This window comes from Cornus florida, unplaced genomic scaffold, assembly GCF_030987335.1.
Source record: "Cornus florida cultivar Cherokee Brave unplaced genomic scaffold, ASM3098733v1 CherokeeBrave_3.0.0_Hap2_Chr08, whole genome shotgun sequence".
Taxonomy (NCBI): domain Eukaryota; kingdom Viridiplantae; phylum Streptophyta; class Magnoliopsida; order Cornales; family Cornaceae; genus Cornus; species Cornus florida.
Genome location: NW_026775578.1, coordinates 64,949,905 through 64,958,045, shown reverse-complemented (window position 1 = coordinate 64,958,045; position 8,141 = coordinate 64,949,905).

The following is an 8,141-nucleotide window of genomic DNA, read 5'->3' as shown; positions in this document are numbered from 1 at the left end:
TCGTGAGGTGAGCTTGATGCTCTTTTGAGGATGTCTTTTAGAGACTTGTTTCTGTTTTGGAGATCTGGATGTGGTTGACTCTTAGGAGGAGTTTTGGAGGATCGCTGTTAGATATGGGTTGTTTGTAGAGTTTTCTCATCCTAGTTATGACTAGGCGTGGTCTTGAGGAATTGTAGTTCCAGTGATTGTTCTTGGATTGAAATTGAGGGATTTTGATTTAGCTTGGTGTTGCCAAGCGCGATTTTGAGAGATTCATTTTGTGACCTTGGTTGTTGGTATTTTGGTGTGTGTGCCACTTAGTGGACTTGTATTTTGAGGATTTAGTTATCCATGATAGGGATGTGGATCTGATGTTTGATCATGGTGATTGGTTTTGTAGTTGATCTGTTTCAGAGAGAGATGTAGGATTTTCGATGAAAAGTCTTGTGGTGAGGTTCGTTTTGATTTTTGGAGGTTTTGATTTGCTTTTTAGGTTTTGGATTCTTGATTAATGTTGTTGGTCGTAGCATTTTGAGACATTAGAGATGCTAGATTTGTTGTATTGAGGATTTGGGGCCTTAAGCATAATGGTGCCTATGACATTGTTGTCAGAATTTGGGATTGGCCAGGACGGTCCGGAACTCTTTGGACCATATTCCAACTCTCACAAATGCCTGGTTCCCATATTGCCTTTGGCCATGATCATTTTGCGACATTGATGTCATTTGTATTGAGAGTTTCATAGGTAGACCTAGTGGAGGGCAGGTTATGAACTAATGTTTTATACTGTCATGCTACCATATAAAGTTGTTTGTTGTGGGCGAGTGCTAGTTGCCGTTAATGTTACCTTACTGACGAGTAAATGTGGGCCGGCGTTGTGCACTGTCTTTGCTACCACACATTTGAGTACGCCGTAGGCGGGTTCTAGTCGCTATTTGTACTGCCCTGTCGTCTTTGTTCGGTACCCTGATTTGATATATGGTTATCTTGGAGTTCCTTTGGTGGTTGTTTTTGAATTGGTATGATGGTTCAGCAGGACGGATGGTTACGGTTGTTGTTTTCCGTTCCTTTGTCAGGCCTTGGGTTTAATATGTAAGTTCTGACTTGTCGTGTGGCCATATGGTCACTTTACCTTTGAGAGGTTGTCTTGTCATGAGTACGTTGGTGCAAATGACACTAGTTTGTGTGTTCCTTTCAGCTTTGAGGTCGCTGGTGTGGCGTGTTGTGTGGGGTACTCGGAGATGTGCTCCGTAGTTATCTTGGTTTTTCCTTTTGTTTTGTTTAGGGCTGGATTTTGGGGACGAAATCCCTTTAAGGTGGGAAGGTTGTAATGACCCGGTCATTTTCATTCCTTTCCTTTTCTCAAATTTTCACGAATTTTTTTTTTTTTTTTTTTCGTTGATCTTTTCCTTTCTGAGTTCAGTTTCTCATCACTTAGTGTCATCTTGAGTACTCGGGGATGGTTTTCGAGACTCTTTTCTTTGGATTGACAACTTTCTTTGAGGACCGAGTCATTTCCATATTTTCATTTTTCGGACACTATTCACTTTTCGTCGTTTTTCCTATTTCATCTTTTTCCCTATTTTGTCTTTTCCCCGTTTGTCACTTTATTTGCAAAACCATACTTCATGTGTTCAGAGTTGGTTTTTGACTTCATGTATCTTCATTCTAAGTGGTTTCCATGAAATACGTATCTTTACTTTTGTAAGAAAGTACTCTGGTTGCTCCTGGTATCCATAGGGGCATGGATGTATAGTTTTTCAGAATCTTTTTCTTTTCCTGGGGTGTTTTTCGTAAATATATTTTGAAGATATTTTATTTCAGGGGTTTTTAAGAAAATATTTTTGGAAGATATTTTTATTCTGGGCCATTAGCTCAGTTTTCACTTTTTGGAGGGGCCATTGTGCAATTAATGAAAGTTACTGCTAAAAGCCTTGTTTTGAACTTGGATCCTCGTGCGGGATTCATTTTCACTTTTCGTCGAGTCATGTACTCATAGAATTTCCTCCTGGTCGTTGTTTTCCAGTTTCAGGGTTTTTGGCCCCTGTTGCTGCCAAACTTGTTTGGGGCATAACTTTCTGCTCGGGACTCAGTTTTTGACACTGTTTCTTCCGTTATTTATCTTTTCTTATTTTGAATCTTTTTTATTCACAGAATTTTGCCATTTGAGCATGGCTACTTGAATTTCACTTTTTCAGACTCGGCGGGGTCCGTTCGGGGCACTTTTTGAGATTTCTATAAAAGGGGGATGAGATATTTTATTTTTCATCCTCTCCATTCTCCTTGCACGACCAGTAGCTCCCATGGCAGCCCAAGGGAGGTTGCCACCTTCTCTTTCCTCTTTTGAGCTTCATTCCTTTGTCAAAACATAGTATGGCCTTTGTGTTTATTGCTCGTCTTGGCGGTACGCATCTTTCACTCTTATTAGAACCCATTTTTGGCCACGTTTTGAGTTCGGGTTTGAGGTCAAGTTGGGATTTTGGTAGGTCCTCTTTGGAGTTTAATGTTCACGGCATTGTCCCCGACAAAACCCTGAAGTATCGTCGGATTCGGAGCCGTTTCATTTTGGTAGCTTTTGAGATTTTCATCTCAAATTGAGGTAGGGGGTGTTTTAGGATTTTATATGTGTTGTATGGAGTGTTTTCCATAATTATACAACTTGTATGCATGCTTTTGTTTAAGTCCTAGAATTTAATTTAATTAATTTATATGGTTAGAATTTAATTCTCATGATGATGTATAACTTAGAATTAAATTGTAGCATGCTAGAAATTTTGGATTTGATATCTTTGTTAACATATATTAAATTGAAATTATTTGAATACGAATTTCACTTTTTATTTAATATTTTTTCTTTTGCGAAAGATTAATTCCCATGGTCATACCTTGCATGAAATGAACTTGTAATATACTTTTAAATTAAGTCTTGGCATGTTCCTTAACCTAATTAATTTAAAAGCATTTGGATAAGTATAAAAATCTAGAGATTTTAATTAAAATCCATTTAATGGTTCCATTGGCTTAATTAAGTTTTTAACCTGATATTTGTGATGACTAGGGCTTGTATACTAGCATATGTTGATTTGGGACCATTTGATATTGTTTTAGAATTTAGGGATTTTATTATCATGTTTTAATTAAATTCTATCATATTGATCCAATGACCTAAGTAAGCTTTTGATTTGATTCATGTAATGAATAACTTATGTTGTTTAACATGTGTTAATTACTGTTCATTTAATTAAGATATGAAACTTAGAGAAATTAATTAGGTTATATAATTAATTTTCGTTTCTATTGCATTATTGATTAAATCATGTGTTTAACATTGATATTATGTTTGAAGTATGATTTTAGACTTGTAATGGACTTATGCGATTATGTTTCAATATTGGATTATGTTGTTATAGCGTGTAACGAATCGCACACTGAAGATTCGACATGTGATGTTATTATAGCGTGTAACGGATCGCACTCTGAAGATTCGACATTGTCATCCTATAGTAGTTGTGGATTTAGAGTATGTATTGTGTGGTTTCAACCTATTTGTGCATAAAGGTAGTTTCGTGTACTATTTAATACGTATATAAGTTGTTGACTTATTTATTTTGGAGTCACTTGGGACATTGTTACTGCGTTATGGCTAGAGTTTGGCTCTAGTGCGGGAGGTAGGAGTTCTCCCCGTCGAGATTGTGTGCACTAGGGGTGGTATTACCAGGGGTTAGTGCCCGTAATAGCCGTTAAGGTCTCGGCAGAATTCCGAGCTTAGATATCCAAGTATTCCACTATTTGATTTCGCACTTTTAGATTTCTAGTTGATAACCTAGAGAATCTATGTCTTGATGTGTGGTATTAGAAATTCTAATTATACTAAATTGCTATATTTAATTGATTCCACTCTTTTAGATTTCAAGTTGATAACTTTGAGAATCTATATCTTGTTACTTTCTATAGCATGCTTCTATGTTGGTTAAATTGCATAGATATTGTGATTCGTGCTTTAATATTCAAATGTGACTTAGGAATGATCCTATAGATTCGTTTGGAACATAGATGTTAGGTGGCATGACCCACTTTGGTTGTTCTTGCATCTTAGATTTCAAGTTGATAACCTTGAGAATCTATATCTTGTTGCTTGTATATCATGCTTCTATGTGGTTTGAATTGCATGGGTGATGTGATTTATGCTAAAAATAATCTAGGGTAGTTTAAGATGCTCCCTGAGTCTCACCCTTGACATAGATGTTAAGTGGTATGAGTCCTTTAGCAGGTTTCACCTTAAGGTGATAACTTGTAAAATGTAGGTCGATGCATGCTTATTTCCTACAAGTAGCTTTATGTTGCTCACCCCAAAGTTACTGGGGCATATTTCAGGTACAGGATGCAAGATTGGAGATTTGCACTTACTTTGGTGATTTGCAGAATTGAAGTTTCTTTAGAAGCATTCTTGTTCACATGCAAGTGTTAGCATGTTTAAGTTTTGCCTATGAAATGTAATTTTTCTAACTTGGAGGTTTGACATTTCAAATGTTGTAAATGAATTGTAATAAGGTCATAGGCCATTTCAGTATGTTTAAAATATTATTTTACACTTGCGAGTATATTCACATCATCACACACTTGCATACAATTTATTTTGATCATGCAATGGGGGATCCATTTGAGACTTAGGAATATCTTTTCAGTATTGGTGCATAACAAGTTCATTCTTTGCATTTTTACCTGTTTCGATCGACCGGTGGCTTGTTTCGGTCGACCGATGGCCTTTGAATTTCAATTGAATAGTAAAAACCCAATTCCAGTAGCCATTTTTCACTTCGAGCCACAAACTGGTCGACCGGTTTGTCATTTCGGTCGACCGAAATGAAGGCTCATTTCTCTTCTCTTCCTGGTCCATTTCGGCAGACCGAAGCTCCATTTCGGTCGACCGAAATGGAGCCGTTTTGTGGGTTAGCATGGTTAGTTGTTTCGGCTAGTTGGCTTTATTTGTTTGTTCCAACATAACCTTATCGATCTCGTTTAAGCGATTTAATGGTGTACGTAGTCTAGTTTAAACTAGATCTCATTCCTTTGGTCGTCATTGGTGCCATAGGGTATCATTTGACCTTTTTACTCTAGTTCCGCTTCCAGTTATTTCTTTGAGTTTTATGACTTCATGGAAAGTCATTTGGGTGTCTTAGGGATGATTGATATCTCTACAGGTCTTGTTTTTGGTTTCGCTTCTGCATTTCGGATCCTTTATCAGGTCAACTTTTGGTTCATCACTGACACACCGGGTTGAAAACTTAGGCCGTCATAATTTGGGGTCTAGTATCAACTTTTTCATGCCCTACACTGGGCCGCGCTCCTTCTAGGTCGAATTACCCCCGGGCTCTCGAAACTCGGTTCCATTTACAAAACCTTTTCTCATAAACCTTTCCAAACACATTTCTTTACAAAGAATCATTCCAACCTCACTTTTCCCAAACCATGCCCATGCCATTAATGGAATCATGCATGAATTAAATCAACATATATATGCTTGCAACTTTATCAATTTAGCCATGCATACTCATCATCATCATCATGTATATATATGTAACCTTAAGAAAATAATTCAACACAAGGCATGCTCATTAAACTACTTTGTAACTAAGCACAAATATATACATAATTAACGTCATCCTGAATATGCTTCGTCACATAAACACATAGCCAACATTCAAAATTTCAAAATTTATCATTTTAAGCATGCTAGGTAGGGAATTAAACTAAACTACTCAACTAAATTCAAAACGTAATGGCTTAGACATCCCTACCTCAAAATGCAGCTCAAAGGTATCCCCCGCCAAGAAGTCAACGCCGATCAACGACGGCCAAACATAGAACTATTCCATGGAAACATAGCCAATGACGAGGAAAGTAAACTTCTCTAAAGGCGTGGCTCCGGAATCTGACTCAAAATGACCCAAAATCCCCTCCGAAGCCTTAGATCTAAAATCTTCAAAAATTCATAAAATAATCATCGCTCCACCGAAAATTAAACCCTTGGGCTATGTGATAGATGATGATGAGAGGAACTAGTGTGTGCCGTACCTACACACCAAAAGTATGCAAAATGATATGAACTAAAAGTGTGAGTGTGCAATGTGGCTAAGTTTTAAATTTGTAAAAGCCACCACTACCTCTAACTAAAAATATAGCTAGGTTGAGTAGGGATCGTCCCAAGGGATTTGTGGGTGCCTTTGTAATGGAAACAATATATCGGGTTAGTAGGTCGAGTGATCAAAGATTGGTTAGATAGATTGATTAAAATATTATGCAAGTGAAATTAAAGAAAACAAAATTCATTGATTAATAAAGTAGAGAAAGATTTAGAAGGGAGGACTTGGGGTACTAGAGCTCACCACTAAGCTTGACTTTACTAGACACTAGCAATTGTAAATTAATGGGGAAATTGACATGTAACTTGTGTATGTGTGTAACATTAATTGAAACTAGGCATGGATGGCAAATAAGCATAGATTGTCAAGCCAAATCAAATGGAAAGCACAATCTATCAAATGAGACCAAAATTCATTGAATGAAACCACAATTTATACACACAGAACTATTTAGAAACATACACCTAATGCATTCATAAGTATGGAACACTAAGGAACAAGAGTAGATTGTCCACCTATCTATAAATTTAAAGCAACTACACTATATCTACACTAAAGAGATGAAATTTAACTAAATAAGCTAAAGTTGTGGTACAATCCATCAAGAAACAAGTGTGAACCATCAAATAAATTGCAAAAGTGTTCAATTAAGCTCTATGTTTTAACCATCTCTAGATTAACTTCATCCATACACATAAACATGCATAAATTCCACTAAATCTAGAGAAAAGCACATAAATCATCCATTCTAGCATTTATAGACATATGGTTAGAAATAGATAATCAATTGAAAGCATTAATCCATATACATTAAGTAGAAACCACAAGATATATATAAAAATCCAAGATCAAAACATTGTTACAAATAAATCCCCAAAAATATACAAAGAACAAAGTCTAGGAAGTAAACTTAGGGGCTATTCTAGCTCCAAGTAAATGTCTAGCCACTCATTGAAGTAGTCATCTAACCCTTAAGGGCTATCCCAATGGTAGGAATGACCTCCTTCTTGATGGAAACCCTAGTAGAATGGAAGAACTCCAAAAATGTGTAAAGCTCTCTAATCTCTAGCCTACTCTCCAACATAAGAAATATGTTGAATGTTACAAGTTATGAATATCAATTATGTTCTAAAAGTGGCTCTCAATCCTTATATAGGTAGGTCAAATATCACCCCAATGGTTTGGGCTCGTACACCAAGGTCCCTCCAATGATTACACCATGAGCCAACTTTTAATGAGCTGGAATCTATTTTTTTTTCAGACTTGAGGAAGTTCGATCGATCAAACTATGTTGAGATCGATCGAACATGGCTGAGATCCATCGAATGCTGCAGAGATCGATCATCCTTAGAGGCACCTTTTTGAATAAAGACAAATTTATGAGATATGTTTGGGAAGAAAACAAAAGTGGTAAGTGGGTGGTAGGTGTGGATAAGATCGAATCATTTCAATCGATTTGGAAAATATTTGATCTTGGATTCTAGCTCCAAGGCTTGGATCTATCTTGAACTGTTTAGATCGATAAACTTTCGATCGATCGAAGAAATGCTGAGATCGATCGAACATGCTGAATTTCTACACTTTGCTTCATTTTGCTCCTACTTTGCTCATTTCTTCCATTCAGCTTGAGTTAACTTCTTTAATGCTCTTATTTGGCTGAATTGACTTATTTTTGGGATAAGCACTTGAAAAGGGCAATAACACGAAATTAGTCTAAAATGAGAAAGTAAAATAGATAAAGGTCTTAGAATACCTTAGCTTAAGGGGTTTAAACGCACACTTTTCAGCGCTTATCACACCCCCAAACTTAAATACTGCTAGTCCCTACCAATGAACTACGAAGTAAAGGAATGAAATGAACAACTATACAACTATGAATCTATAAAGCAATAAATGGATAACGCCACTTTCGTAGGGAACATGATTGCATTTTGCATATGCAACAAGTCTTTTAAACCCCTAGGTTACCCCTAGTGGACTAGTAAAGTTTCGTAAGGGTTTCCAGAAATGATACCCACA